Consider the following 14,485-nt stretch of genomic DNA (forward strand, 5'->3'; position numbering starts at 1 on the left):
GACGATTTCACCTTAAAATCAGCAATAAATTCCCTTGTGACAATGGGATGGAAGCTTGTGTGCAACAGGGAGGGGCAATTGAATGGAAGTAAAAAATGCAAAAAAAAGTGAATTGTTGAAACATGTCTAGCCTGTTTATCTATGGATAACAGGGTTGACGTGTTCTGCTCCACCCACCCAGTTTTTCACCACAAAATGCTTTTAAAAAAAGAGTAGAACCAGTCCACCTGCTTTTACACTGATTTGACTATTAGATGTTCAATGTCTCTTTTGAAAACATTGTTTAAAAGGAATAGTTTCACCATATTAAAACAAGAGTTCAGTTCAGATGACCGGTCGATCTTAAAATGAGGGATAGGTTCATTTGCATTTTTTTAAACCTTTATTTCATTAATCTTCAGAACATACATTGTCAACACAACAAAATAACTAGGGCTTTACAGATGAAAGATGGTGTCGAAAGATAGGGCAGCCGCGCTTCCAGCCCCTAAGCAACTTATTTATTTTACAAGAATTTCACTACACTGACAATTTTTAATTTAACATTTATTTTTTATTTCACCTTTATTTAACCAGGTAAGCTAGTTGAAAACAAGATCTCATTTCCAACTGCAACCTGACATCTGCTAAACATGTGTATGTGTCACGTTCATTGAATGGAGGAGACCAAGGCGCAGCGTGATATGAATACATCTTCTATATTTAATGAAGAAAGAACACTAAATCAAATTTACAAAGCAACGGTACGCTATATATAAACAGTGCAGACACAGGCAATTAGACATAGACAATAACCCACAAATTACCCAAAGATGGCTGCCTAAATATGGTTCCCAATCAGAGACAACGATACACACCTGCCTCTAATTGAGAACCAATCTAGGCAACCATAGACATATATAACGCCTAGATAGTCAACAACCCCATAAACCTACAAAACCCCTAGACAGTAGAAAAACACATACATCACCCATGTCACACCCTGACCTAACCAAAACAATAAAGAAAACAAAGAATACTCAGGTCAGGGCGTGACAGTATGTGACCAATAAAATTTTATTTTGACAATAATTGTAAAAACTTGGAGAAAAGTTGGTGTTAAGTGGGTTAAAGTGTGCTGAGGGACATGTCAAATTTGGAATTTTGGCACTTTAGCAAATCTATTAATATAAACAAATCTGATTGATTGAATTGTCCATGTGGTCTATATTAAAGTGCACGTCATTAAATATAAATGGCTTTTAAAATGCAACATAGGTGCATATTTTCTACTTAGAAGATCAGTGAAGTCAAAAACAGGATTTTCCTGTGTTTTATATACAATGAGAGTACAAAGCTCTTTCCATGACATAGACTAACCTGTTTGAGTGTGTCAAGAACTGCAGCACTGCTGTCACACCCTGGCCTTAGTTATCTTTGTTTTCTTTATTATTTTGGTTAGGCCAGGGTGCGATATGTGTGATTTATGTTTTTTCTTGTCTAGGGTTTTTTGTAGATTTATGGGGTTCTGTTCAGTTTAGGTGTCTAGGTAAGTCTATGGTTGCCTAGATTGGTTCTCAATCAGAGGCAGGTGTTTATTGTTGTCTCTGATTGGGAACCATATTTAGGCAGCCATATTCTTTGGGTATTTTGTGGGTGATTGTTTACTGTCTTTGTGTTTTATGCACCAGTTAGGACTGTTACGGTTTTCATGTTTATTGTTTTGTAGTTTGTTCATGTGTTCTTATTAAAGAACCATGAACTATAACCACGCTACGTTTTGGTCCACCTCTCCTTCGAAGGAAGAAAGCCGTGACAGAATCACCCACCACAACAGGACCAAGCGGCGTGGTGACAGGCAGCGGCAGGAGGAGTAGTGATGTCAGGATTATTGGACTTGGGAGCAGAATCTGGACTATACGACTTGGGAAGAGATAGACAGGTGGGCGGTCGACCCAGGGAGAGTGCCGGAGCCCGCCTGGGATTCGCTGGAGCAGTGCGAGGAGGGTTATAGGAGAATGGAGTTGGAGAAACAAGCACAGCGGTGCGGTAGAAAGCCCGAGAGTCAGCCGCTAAAATTTATTGGGGGGTGGCACACAGGAAGTATGGCGAAGCCAGGTAGGAGACCTGCGCCAACTTCCTGTGCTTACTGGAGAGCGAGAGAGACCGGGCAGGCACCGTGTTATACTGTGGAGCGCATGGTGTCCCCAGTGCGGGTGCATAGCCCGGTGCGGTATATACCAGCTCCTTGCATCGGCCGGGCTAGAGTGGGCATCGAGCCAAGTGCCATGAAGCCGGCTCTACGCATCTGGTCTCCAGTGCGTCTCCTTGGGCCGGCGTACATGGCACCAGCCTTACGCATGGTGTCCCCGGTTCGCCTGAACAGCCCAGTGCGGGCTATTCCACCTCGCCGCACTGGCAGGGCGACCGGGAGCATTCAACCAGGTAAGGTTGGGCAGGCTCGAGCTCCAGTGCGCCTGCACGGTTCGGTCTATCCAGTACCACCTCCACGCACCAGCCCTCCGGTGGCAGCCCCCCGCACCAGGCTTCCTGTGCGTGTCCAGAGCCCAGTACTCCCTGTTCCTCCTCCCCGCACTCGCCCTGAGGTGCGTGTCCTCGGCCCAGTACCACCAGCGCCGGCACCACGCACTAGGCCTACAGTGCGCCTCGTCTGTCCAGAGCTGCTAGAGTCTCCCGCCTGTCCGGAGCTGCTAGAGTCTCCCGCCTGTCCGGAGCTGCTAGAGTCTCCCGCCTGTCCGGAGCTGCTAGAGTCTCCCGCCTGTCCGGAGCTGCTAGAGTCTCCCGCCTGTCCGGAGCTGCTAGAGTCTCCCGCCTGTCCGGAGCTGCTAGAGTCTCCCGCCTGTCCGGAGCTGCTAGAGTCTCCCGCCTGTCCAGGGCTGCTGATCTACCCCTCGGTCCTGATCTACCCCTCGGTCCTGATCTACCCCTCGGTCCTGATCTACCCCTCGGTCCTGAGCTACCCCTCGGTCCTGAGCTACCCCTCGGTAATGAGGCACCCCTCAGTCCAGGTGGGCCCTTTGTTAGGGTTACTAGGCCAAGGTTGGCGGTGAGGGTCGCCACTCAAAGGACGCTAAAAAAGCGGACTAAGACTATGGTGGAGTGGGGTCCACGTCCCGCGCCAGAGCCTACACCGTGGACAGACGCCCACCCAAACCCTCCCCTCTAGGTGTGCGGCCACGAGTCCCCACCTTTGGGGGGGTACTGTCATGACCTGGCCTTAGTTATCTTTGTTTTCTTTATTATTTTGGTTAGGCCAGGGTGCGATATGGGTGATTTATGTGTTTTGTCTTGTCTAGGGGGTTTTGTAGATATATGGGGTTCTGTTCAGTTTAGGTGTCTAGGTAAGTCTATGGTTGCCTAGATTGGTTCTCAATCAGAGGCAGGTGTTTATTGTTGTCTCTGATTGGGAGCCATATTTAGGCAGCCATATTCTTTGGGTATTTTGTGGGTGATTGTTTCCTGTCTTTGTGTTTTATGCTGTTACGGTTTTCATGTTTATTGTTTTGTAGTTTGTTCATGTGTTCTCATTAAAGAACCATGAACTATAACCATGCTGCGTTTTGGTCTGCCTCACCTTCCCAGGAAGAAAGCCGTGACAACTGCTGTGTATTTTACACTCAACAGCTTCCCGTGTGTATCAAGAATGGTCCACCACCCAAAGGACAACCAACCAATTTGACATGACTGTGGGAAGCGTTGGACACCGTTTAGAGTCCATACCCGACTAATTGAGGGTGTTTTGAGGGCGAAAAAGGGGGCGCAACTGTTTGTAAATAAGAATTTGTTCTTAACTGACTTGCCGAGTTAAACAAAGGTTTCAAAAAAATGTAATAAAAATAACTCAATGTACCTAAAGTTTTGTACACTCAGTGTATATTTTCACACGGAGGTTGGAATAATACTGTGAAGTTGTGAAAATTATGATAATATCCTTTTAGTGTAAGAACTGTTTGAAACCTGTTTTGGTGGGATAGAGTTTGGCCTGTCTGTTGACATCACCAGGTGGTAAATTAGGTAATAGACCAATAAGAAAGAGTTGCAAACATCCCTGCCATTAACACATTTTAAGTTTCCCACTCCCAACCTCCATACAGTCCTAGCAACATTTTTGCTAAAGAAATTGCTCTTTACTAAGAAGCAATTTTTGTTAATTTTTCACAAATTTAATTGAGAACAATCACATGCATTGGCCCTTTAAAATATCAAAGGGACACCAAAAGGCACTCATTTCATGGAACAACCCAGGTAAGGAGTGATGTCACCTCTCGAGGGGTGAAGGGGGTGAGGGCGTAATAACTCCTCGAGCTCCTCCCACTCTCAGGATGGGATATTAAGGTTGACAAACTTTCTTCCAGAACATCTGGCAAGCAACGTCTTCTCTCTCTGTTCGATCAAACTCATCTGAGCATCATCATCATCAGCTAGTAGTGGCAGCAGCCTCCTATCTGTCTAGGCAGCAGCCTCCTATCTGTCTAGGCAGCAGCCTCCTATCTCTCTAGGCAGCAGCCTCCCATCTCTCTAGGCAGCAGCCTCCTATCTCTCTAGGCAGGAGCTTCCTATCTCTCTAGGCAGCAGCCTCCTATCTCTCTAGGCAGCAGCCTCCTATCTGTCTAGGCAGCAGCCTCCTATCTCTCTAGGCAGCAGCCTCCCATCTGTCTAGGCAGCAGCCTCCCATCTCTCTAGGCAGGAGCTTCCTATCTCTCTAGGCAGCAGCCTCCCATCTCTCTAGGCAGCAGCCTCCTATCTCTCTAGGCAGCAGCCTCCTATCTCTCAAGGCAGCAGCCTCCTATCTCTCTAGGCAGCAGCCTCCTATCTCTCTAGGCAGCAGCCTCCTATCTCTCAAGGCAGCAGCCTCCTATCTCTCTAGACACAGGCACCGGCTGTACACTGGCTCCCTCCAGTCACCCTTACTGCACTATGACTCCTGTGTTTGTTATTGGGAATGTGTGGATATGAGACTCAGCACCTATCTGACACTAGGTAGGACAGGGAGTAGAGAGGTACTGCTGGGCTCTTTGAGAGGGATTGCTGAGTAAGTACGGGGAGGAGGGAGAGAGAGGGAGGGGAAAAGTGAGTAAGAGAGAGAAAGGCAGGGAGGGATGTGGTAATTCACAAATGTGTTTTGATAAAAAGTAAAGTGTAGATTACTGTTTTTCATATAGACGGTGACGTGATCATTATGTTCAGTGATAAATAACACGAAGTATCGAGCTAAATCTTAACCTGAGCCCTTTCTAGACAGTAAGGTCCAATGATGCCTGTTTTTCTCTGTCTGGGAAGGACCTGTGTCAACTCATCTGTCCCAGTCAACATAATATTTATATCTCCATGACTGGGCCAGTGACATCATCAACTCTGCAAATATATCCTCTGGTTGTTTATTGTCCAAAACACATTTATACTAGAAACACATTTATACTAGAAACACATTTATACTTTTTTTTTCCAATCCACAGAATAAAGAAACTGGCAGGACAGGAATGAGACAATGTTGGGTTCACATTTAGAGCAAGAGGTAGACTTAGCCCTGGGTTCGAGGAGAGTGTTGACAGACAGAACAGCCTAACCACACCAGTCTAGGGTTCCTGCATCCCAAATGGCACCCTATTCCCTATATAGTGAACTACTTTTGACCATGGCCCATAAGGAATAGGGTGCCATTTGGGACCCCAGCCTAGAGGCTTATAGTTAAACACTTCAACCCAGATTGATGCTGGAATAATAGGGTACTGAATAGCTTGTATGTTCATCATTCATCCGTCTCTCTTTTATTATTTTCTTCGCTGTCCTCTCTCTCATGTTCACATAATATTATTACTGTCTCTGTTGCTTTACAGCTGTAGCTAAAACGACAGACGCCATGGCAACCTCTGATGGTTTTCATGCCAGTTTCTATGGTGAGCTGGGGGTGTTGGGCATGTTATCCAATGGGATCAGTGCGTTCCTGGTTCTACTGCAGAACTTCAACACCACTAGAACCGGAGTACAGGCGCACGGGATGGAAAACATCATGGCAGGTACGCTAATCAATCCATCCATCATGATCACTATCACAATTACTAACTCTACTCTTTGTTTTTGCTGTTGTCTGTTTTAAGTGTTTGTTCAACATCACTAACAGTGTTGTGTGTTTGCAGGTGTTCACCTGATCCTGATAGGTGGAATGTGTCAGCTGATTTCCAGCCTTCTAATCAGCACTGCCTTCATCAACTACGCACCACTCTGGGGGAGCTACGGCACCACTCTGGGGGAGCTACGGCACCACTCTGGGGGAGCTACGGCACCACTCTGGGGGAGCTACGGCACCACTCTGGGGAGCTACGGCACCACTCTGGGGAGCTACGGCACCACTCTGGGGAGCTACGCACCACTCTGGGGGAGCTACGGCACCACTCTGGGGAGCTACACACCACTCTGGGGGAGCTACGGACCACTCTGGGGAGCTACGGCACCACTCTGGAGGAGCTACGCACCACTCTGGGGGAGCTACGGCACCACTCTGGGGAGCTACGCACCACTCTGGGGAGCTACGGCACCACTCTGGAGGAGCTACGCACCACTCTGGGGGAGCTACGGCACCACTCTGGGGAGCTACGCACCACTCTGGGGAGCTACGGCACCACTCTGGGGAGCTACGCACCACTCTGGGGAGCTACGCACCACTCTGGGGAGCTACGGCACCACTCTGGGGGAGCTAAGCACCACTCTGGGGGAGCTAAGCACCACTCTGGGGGAGCTACGGCACCACTCTGGAGGAGCTACGCACCACTCTGGGGGAGCTACGGCACCACTCTGGGGGAGCTACGGCACCACTCTGGGGGAGCTACGGCACCACTCTGGGGGAGCTAAGCACCACTCTGGGGGAGCTACGCACCACTCTGGGGGAGCTACAGCACCACTCTGGAGCTAAGGCACCACATGCATCTTCCAGGGTGTCTCCCAACCAATCACTACCAACTTGATCCTGTCACATGACCTAATGAGCAGCATGACAACACCCACTTCTTTCATAACCAATCTATCCCTGTCAGCTGAACTCCCCTACATCCTCCTCTCCTTCCTGTTGGCCTTCTGCTCAGCCATGGTAAATGTCATCGTGTTTGGCGCCATCACGCTGACTCTGCTGTTCAAGGTTGCGGTATTGGGAGTGTCCTCCGCCTGGCCACTGATTGTCCCCGGTATTTTAGAACTCCTCATCCTCCCTCTCGCCGTGTACGGCAGCGCCACCATGCTGGTGAAAGGCCTGGCACAGTGCTACATCCTGAAAGAGTTCGGCACCCCCCTATTTAACGTGCTCTTACTTGGGACCAATCCAATCAAACACGAGGTACACTGAACCCCAGGCGCTCAGTTTTTTTTGTGACACTGTGTCTTCTTTCATCCTGCTGTTCTACATCTTCGGCTACGTCACATCCTTCTCCCTGGGGCCCGTGTGGGTGTCCATCCTCTCTGCTGCTCAGCTCCTCTCCAGCTACTAAGCTCACCTGCGCCATGACGGCTACCTGGTCATCTAGGCTGGACTGCACGCCACCTACTGGCTGACCAAGGCATAGGAGGAGTTTGTGTTGACGCCCGTAATTGTGTCGGAAGGAGAGGTGGCTGCTGGGAGACAGTCGACGGTTGGTGAATGGTTCTTCATGACCGCGGTGCTGCTCCTCCTAGTGGTGAGTCTGAGTAACGAAGCCCTGGAAGTTGCCCACAATGCATTGTTTGCATTGTTCCTGCTGCTGTCCATCTCCACTGTCCCGCAGATCCCCCTCCAGGGGCACTACATGTTCTTTGGGGTGTCCTCCTCCCTGTTTGCCCGCTCCTCGCTTTACGCAAAGTTCTGCCGCCTCATCAACTCCATTTCTGAGAAGATTCTGATCCCAGTGGGTCCTCAGCTCGTCTCCTCTGACCGCCTCCGCTCCTTCCTGTGATGCTGATGTTCCCCGGGGAAACTCCAGGGGGCGCTGTCATCATCACCACCGACTATTCAGATCACTGACACTCTATTCTACCTGACCAATGGGTTGGTAGCTCTCTCGGCGCACCACTCGGCCTTGTCCAGTCAGCGGTTGGTGTTCCTGCGGCTGAGCGTTCCGTGGGTGCTGGTGTTGGGAACAGTGGTACTGGGGTTGGTCAGCAGACTGCAGGTCAGGGGAGGACAGAGGTTTGGGTCCGTCATCCCATCTTCATCCCTTCTTGTCTGGGCTACATGGACATGGTATCGCTTCGCAGGTACACGGTTGACTTGTGCTGCCTCCTAAATGACACCCAATTCCCTATATAGGGCTCTTGTCAAATTTAGTGAACTATATAGGGAATATGGTACCATTTGGGATGTACCCTTAAACATTAGAATACTTTATTATCCATTAGGTTTACACAAAACTAAAATGTATCTTTGGCACTGACATGCACACACATTTCACACATTGACAGATCCTAACAGGAAGAATGTGCCTTTAAGTTTAGCCTAAATCATACAATAATTTCAAAAGGAGATTTGCAGCAAAATGAGTCAGTGTTGCTGTTGTTGTTGTCGTCTCCATGCTCTGTGACCTGTTTAGTAACCAGTACTCTCTTATCTATTTTCAGACCTCATACTACAGATCTCTCCAGCAGGGTCCATAGGGTTCACAGCTGGAGTCATCGCTTTTCTGGACTTGAACGCTTTCCTCATGCTCATGAAATGACCAAAATCTACCTCTTCACCTGCTTCAACAGATAAAAAGAGTGAAAACTGAGGTTGTGTTTGGCACCATACTCCTTATACCCTTATAGGCCTTGGTAAAAAAATAAATAATGCTTCACCATATAGTGCAGGGACCTGCAGAGGGTATTCAGCAGAGGGTTGATTACAAATAATTTGTAGACTGCAAATTGACTGCAGGAAGCCCAAACAGATATAACATTTGACTAAAACATAGTCATTTCTATACGATCACATATATCTCTCTATTATGTGTGGGAATACTTTGGAACAGATTTCCAAAACTAAAATCACTTGGAGCTGATTTGCTGGTGTTTTCCGGTCTTTTATGTCCAACAAATTATTTTGATCAGAAAATTTTAGGGGCCAAATAAAATCGCCTGTGGGCCGCCGTTGGGGAAGCCTGATATAGGGCATAGGGGGTCATTAGGGACATGCAGTATATTCATCCTGTATTCCTAACTTTCTGCATGTCTCTGCTCCACCTCTCCATCTCTCCACCCCCCCAGCTGTGTATGGGAACCTGGTCCTCTTCTCTCTGACCACGGTCATGGAGGTGGTCCTGGTCTGTTTCCTCCTGTCCACCCTCCAACAGCTCCCCTACCAGTTGGAGAGTAAGGAACCAGTTTCTCACCTCATTCCATTTACACAGCTCTTACAGCACTTGTCTCAGACCTCACAGTATCTCTGCCACAGAGACATTGCATCATATACGCAGTGTTTTGATACCTAGACGTCAGTTAAATGTTACTGTTCTAACATTGTCCTGGCGTTCTTCCTGCAGTTGCCATGCTAGCTGTCTTCTCTATCATCTGTGTGTATGGAGCCCTGGTATCGCTGGTCAACTGTACCTTCTCTCAGAGACTGCAGCCCCGCCACTTGGGAGAACAATACACTCCTTTTCCATTTCTATTCCGTTGCATTCGGTTCTGTTCCATTCTGAGTCCCGAGTCCCTGACCGAGTCACCGGACACCTGTGTGATGTCACCGGTCAACTCGTCATCACCTCTGCCAATCCCATCGGAGAACCCGACAGCATGCAACACAACATGGTCATCAGGTAACAGTATATCAAAATACTCACCTGTATTTAAGACTGTTGGTGCTTACTTATTAAACCTTATAGTGGTAAATGATCACATTTATACAATGAAATAAATGGTGCACACTGCAGCACCAATGTAATTATTAGATACCAACATTTTGACAGCTATGCTACCTTCATATGGGTTTCATCAAATGATGACTATTTAACCTGCAGAGCACTGTTTGATGTGATGCTGAGATAAACGTCAGTGTTGAAGTATTTCTGCATCCAGGAAGCTGGTTATAGAGCAGTTTGATCTTTCCTGTCAGGCTGGTTTCATATCAGTCAGCCTGTTGTGTAAACATACAGTTATGCTAATGTGTTAGTCCTCTACTGGTTACTATACCATAATGTAGATGTTATTTATTCTTTATGCAGTTCTGAACCAGAATCTGAATTTACTCTGATACTGTCTCCCTAGTACAGATAATGACACTGTCTCCTCTATCTGTGTGTGTTTCAGTCGTCTGGGCCATAAGATCCAGGGTGTTTTGTGTGACTCGGATTCCGACGAGGTCGTAGCCTCCACAGTGGTCAACTGCTTCAAGATAGATGGAAGTATGATGTCATAATTAACCCCTTAGGCTGTGGGTTGTCTCACCTGGGGTTGAAACATTCCAATACCTTTCCCCAAATTTCAAGAAATCCTAGTTGGAAGATTCCTGGATTTCAGAAGGTTTTAAGTAGGAATTTTCGGAATCGTCCAACCAGGAATTTAGCTAAAGTTACCAGGACTTTGCAACCGTAGTCTCACCCCATGGTCCCTTGTGTGTCAATGAACACTTAGTCTGTCTTCTTTCCTCCTCCCCTAGGTACAAGTAGCATCATGAGGGAGGGCTGTGTCCCAGCTATCAAGATCCAACAGATCTTTGAGAGGGTGAAGAGCAGTATGCTGTGAGGAGGACCTTCCCTCTCTCCTCCATTCTCAAATCCATCCACCATCCTCTGTTCACCAATGATGACCCTCAGATCAGATACTGGACACACACATCTCAGGCCACCAGCCAATGAAGTGTGTTCTCTTTTTTAAAATGTTTTTATTTATTTAACCTTTATTTAATTAGGCAAGTCAGTTAAGAACAAATTATTATTTACAATGACAGCCTAGGAACAGTGGAATAATTGCCTTGTTCAGGGGCAGAACAACAGATTTGACCTTGTCAGCTCGGGGATTCGATCTAGCAACCTTTCAGTTACTGGCCCAATGCTCTAACCACCCCTTTTGAAGATAACTGTAGTGTAAAAACATGGCTGGCATACCAACCCTTAGGATCCTTAGCATGAACTGCATACATTATTACGCTCATTATTAGTTCATTGTGGAAATATATATATATTATATATATGTTTTTATATATAAAAAAAAAACTGTATATAGTACAATCGAGGTGAGGGCGTTGGAAATGATTTTGGCGTTAATCTGCTTCTGTTCTGTAGGTGGCACTGCGTGCTCTTTTCAAAGGATGTGTCCCAATCTCTCAAAGGCCCTAGGATCCAGGTGGTCAGGGGTGGTCTGCCAGTCACTGGGATGACAACACAACTTGGGATGGGGGGAGATTTTAGCAGGTGGAATAGTGGAGAACAGTTAGAGGTTTACTCAATAGCAGTGCAAACATCGTGGTACAGCTACAGTATATGGACACCCAATCATTATGGTACTTTCTAATGGTAAGTTTACAAACATATACAGTGGCAACCCGTCAGAGACCCACCTGCCCTGAGTTAATAAAGCCGCATACAAACATGGTCTCTTTTTTGCTTTCTTGATACGGAGCATAGTGGTTGGTAATGTTCTCTAGTTGCGCCGTGATTGGCTCAGTGTTCTGTCACTCATGGGGACACTACATCTGAAACAGCCCACTTGAGGGCGAGGTGCTCAAGTTTCATACTGCTGCAGTTCCTGTCATTCTTTTCAGCATTACGGAGCATCCTGCTGACGTACGCTATTACTCTCTTCCTATCTCCTTGCTGCTTGGCCACCTGCATCTGTCTCGACAATGAAAGTACGAGTAAAATCAGCATAACCTAACACATGACCAGGGGTAAGTTTCCATTTCAACAGCACAAAAGCAGCCTGGCACTCGGATGTCCATGAACCTTCAAAAAAATGTTTAGCTTTTGCAGGGCTATCTACACTGAGGCATGCATTGACTATGTCACGGAGAAGGCCAGCCAGTTTGGAAAAACCCTCAGTGAACCTCCTGTAGTAACTACAGAAGCCAAGTAACGACCTCAGATCTTTGAGTGTACTAGGGACTTGCCACTGTTTTACGGAGGTGATCATCTCTGGGTCTGTCCCAACACCCTCTGCTGAAATCTGATCCCCAAGGAAACATACTTCTTGCTGAAGGAAATGGCACTTCTTAAAATTAACTTTCAACACTCTCTCAAGTCTCTCCTAGTGGCCCTGGAATGTCTGAGAGAACCCGAGTATGTCATCCAAGCATACTAACAGTATTAACTTGCATGAGTCATTGAAATGTCGTAGGGCCATTACAAACCCCAAACCGCATTCTAAGATACTCCCATAGGTCAAAAGGAGTTGTAAAGGCAGTCTTGTGTCTGTTAGTTTCTTGTATTGCAACCATGATCACTCGCAAGATTAATAGTTGAAAATAACTTTGCACCGTGAAGAGCATCAAAACGTTTGTCGAGGCAAAGGAAAAGAATCACATCTGTTTTTTTGCGTTCAGTCGCCTATATTCAACACATAGACGAAGACTCCCATTACTCCTACGGATTAGGACCACAGGGGAAGCGTATGAGCTGGAGCTCGCCTGGATGACACCCTTCTTCAGAAGTTTGATGATGTGATTCCTAACCTCTTTGTACTGTGTAGGAGGAATGCGGCGGTAGGGCTGTGTTACTGGTGTGTCATCAAACAAATGAATCTTGTGCTTGACTTTATCAGTGTGACCCAGGTCCTCATCCTGGAATGCAAACACTTCTGAGTAACTGGCCAAAAGAGCAGCGTAGCTTGTTCTTCCTGTTCCACCAATATGTACGCTGTCCAATATCAACTGAACGTCACTGTCAGATGTTTGACCTTTTCTGTCAACGGTCACTTCTTCTGTCGGCAGAGACACGCTCGAACCACACCTCACATTGATCACTGTCAACACACTCAAATTGAGTCAGAATGCCAAGTCGGGTCTTAGGGTTCTTCCACACATCCTCCTGAGAGAAATGTACACATTGAACTGGAAACCAATGACTCTTTGACTCCACAAGTGTGGGAAAGACCAGGAGAGCACCTGGCTAATGGTGTGTTAGCTGGCTTCAAAGAGAATTTGTTGTCCCCTTGCATAAACTGAGGCTACGGAAGACACAGGTACAGTGGGGAAAAAAAGTATTTAGTCAGCCACCAATTGTGCAAGTTCTCCTACTTAAAAAGATGAGAGAGGCCTGTAATTTTCATCATAGGTACACTTCAACTATGACAGACAAAATGAGATTTAAAAAATCCAGAAAATCACATTGTAGGATTTTTAATGAATTTATTTGCAAACTATGGTGGAAAATAAGTATTTGGTCAATAACAAAGGTTTATCTCAATACTTTGTTATATACCGTTTGTTGGCAATGACAGAGGTCAAACGTTTTCTGTAAGTCTTCACAAGGTTTTCACACACTGTTGCTGGTATTTTGGCCCATTCCTCCATGCAGATCTCCTCTAGAGCAGTGATGTTTTGGGGCTGTTGCTGAGCAACATGGAGTTTCAATTCCCTCCAAAGATTTTCTATGGGGTTGAGATCTGGAGACTGGCTAGGCCACTCCAGGACCTTGAAATGCTTCTTACGAAGCAACTCCTTCATTGCCCGGGCGGTGTGTTTGGGATCATTGTCATGCTGAAAGACCCAGCCACGTTTCATCTTCAATGCCCTTGCTGATGGAAGGAGGTTTTCACTCAAAATCTCACGATACATGGCCCCATTCATTCTTTCCTTTACACGGATCAGTCGTCCTGGTCCCTTTGCAGAAAAACAGCCCCAAAGCATGATGTTTCCACCCCCATGCTTCACAGTAGGTATGGTGTTCTTTGGATGCAACTCAGCATTCTTTGTCCTCCAAACACGACGAGTTGAGTTTTTAATTAAAAGTTATATTTTGGTTTCATCTGACCACATGACATTCTCCCAATCTTCTTCTGGATCATCCAAATGCTCTCTAGCAAACTTCAGACTGGCCTGGACATGTACTGGCTTAAGCAGGGGGACACGTCTGGCACAGCAGGGTTTGAGTCCCTGGCGGTGTAGTGTGTTACTGATGGTAGGCTTTGTTACTTTGGTCCCAGCTCTCTGCAGGTCATTCACTAGGTCCCCCCGTGTGGTTCTGGGATTTTTGCTCACCGTTCTTGTGATCATTTTGACCCCACGGGGTGAGATATTGCGTGGAGCCCCAGATCGAGGGAGATTATCAGTGGTCTTGTATGTCTTCCATTTCCTAATAATTGCTCCCACAGTTGATTTCTTCAAACCAAGCTGCTTACCTATTGCAGATTCAGTCTTCCCTGCCTGGTGCAGGTCTACAATTTTGTTTCTAGTGTCCTTTGACAGCTCTTTGGTCTTGGCCATAGTGGAGTTTGGAGTGTGACTGTTTGAGGTTGTGGACAGGTGTCTTTTATACTGATAACAAGTTCAAATAGGTGCCATTAATACAGGTAATGAGTGGAGGACAGAGGAGCATCTTAAAGAAGAAGTTAC

The 14,485-nt window shown here is 46.7% G+C and overlaps 1 protein-coding gene across 1 annotated transcript in view; it reads right to left on the minus strand.

Annotated features, from left to right (window-relative positions):
* LOC112225629 (activin receptor type-2A) overlaps window positions 1–14,485 on the minus strand; it is a 679,452-nt gene that overhangs the window by 384,242 nt on the left and 280,725 nt on the right. The window lies entirely within an intron of this gene.

The sequence above is a fragment of the Oncorhynchus tshawytscha genome, linkage group LG26, assembly GCF_018296145.1.
Source record: "Oncorhynchus tshawytscha isolate Ot180627B linkage group LG26, Otsh_v2.0, whole genome shotgun sequence".
NCBI classification, from domain to species: Eukaryota; Metazoa; Chordata; class Actinopteri; order Salmoniformes; family Salmonidae; genus Oncorhynchus; species Oncorhynchus tshawytscha.